We start from the raw sequence: 1,651 nt of genomic DNA, 5'->3' as shown, positions 1-1,651 counted from the left end.
AAAACTATTATGGTAATCTATAAGTTTTTTATATTATTTGAAAATTTCATCTAAAATTTAGTTTATATTTAAAATAAATTATGTAATATATATATATATATATTTGTATGTTCAGTTATAAATATCTAATTTAGGCATTTTAGAATGTAATCTATCATTTTAAGTAAGCGTCTGCGATGAATGGAAAAAGAAAAAGAAAAAGAAAAAATAATAATAATGGTCAGGTGGTGTTTTAATGTATTTATGATGTGCTTTACAATTTGAAGGTAAAAGAGAAGGAAATTAAAAAGACGTACGTCAGACATTTCATATCGTTTACATTTTGATTTAGAGGTGAAATAGTGACTAAGCTTTTTCTTTTAGATTTTGTGCAGGTTCATCTCATCTGTTCTCCATCTCATCCCTCCACTCACCTTCAAATTTGACAGTTTTGGAGAATAAATTTTGAAGTAAAGTTGATATTTGGAAAAAAAAAAAAAAAAAAATAGCAGATGAAGAGAAGCAAAAGAATAAAAAATGTAGCTAGAGATGTAAACATGAACCGGGTACACGAAAAGAAAAGAACTGGCGAGCCACCGCTAGCATTTGGGTCCCACGCTAATAGTGGGGACAGGTGGAGACATGTTTAGGCTAAATTGCATCCACGTGGCAGAGAGCTGGATCCAGAGGGGCCACGTCTGATCTCTGATGACAGTGAACAGGCGCAAGTCACGTGCGGTAGAGAGAGGGTTTAGGGTTAACGAACCCTGACCACTGACCCCACCCCGTGATTAAGGCTTGAGCCCCACTTGTTCTGGCGGCGACGACCCCACCACTTGTTTGAACAACTAGAACATGATCTTATTCTTGGCCGTGCACCGACACCGAACATGCATGTAAGGGTGGCACTGGCGACAGCCGAGTAATAAATAGTCCAAGTCTAGCTTAGTTTTTTCGATTAGATTAGATTAGATTAGATTAGGTCAACAGTCAAAAGCAGAGAAAAGAGTGGAGAAAAGAGCGTCTCGTGAGGTCTCCCGCCTCCCCTCCTTTCCTAATTAATTAATTAAGTCAATTTCTTCTATCAAATAACCATAAAAAATTCTTTTCATTTAAGTCAGGTATTCATCAGTTCACTCATTAAATTCTTAAAATGTATCAAATTAATTATTTTTTCTAAGTACGTAGGAATTAACCAATGTTCTATTCGTCTCCCGTTAATTACTACATCAATTTAGAAGCTCTACTAACAAAAATATATTATTGTTATAAATTGTATTCTACATAAATTCAATTCAATTGATCTTAGTCCTCATATCTTAACTTTTTTAAATTCAATTTCAAAATTTATCAAATTAACTTCAAATGATGAATACAAACCAATGAAAATAATCTACTTTACGAGTAATGTATCTACATGCAATAATTTCAAACTTTTTAATTAATTTAGTAAAAATCAAGTACACAAAATTAGAATATTTATAAATTAATTTTAATGCATTCATTTTTGAACTTTTTTTTACCACTTGACTCTATATAAAATTAATTTCAAATTTTAAAATATTTATATGTAGACCCATCACTCATAAAGTATAAGGATTTCAACGATTTCAATTCCTTGTTTGAAGCCAATCCGATAGATTTTAGAGTTAAATTCACAAATAAATTTAAT

The sequence above is a fragment of the Carex rostrata genome, chromosome 2 (genome assembly GCF_964058835.1).
Source record: "Carex rostrata chromosome 2, lpCarRost1.2, whole genome shotgun sequence".
Classification (NCBI taxonomy): Eukaryota; Viridiplantae; Streptophyta; class Magnoliopsida; order Poales; family Cyperaceae; genus Carex; species Carex rostrata.
Note: the sequence above shows the minus strand (reverse complement) of the source record.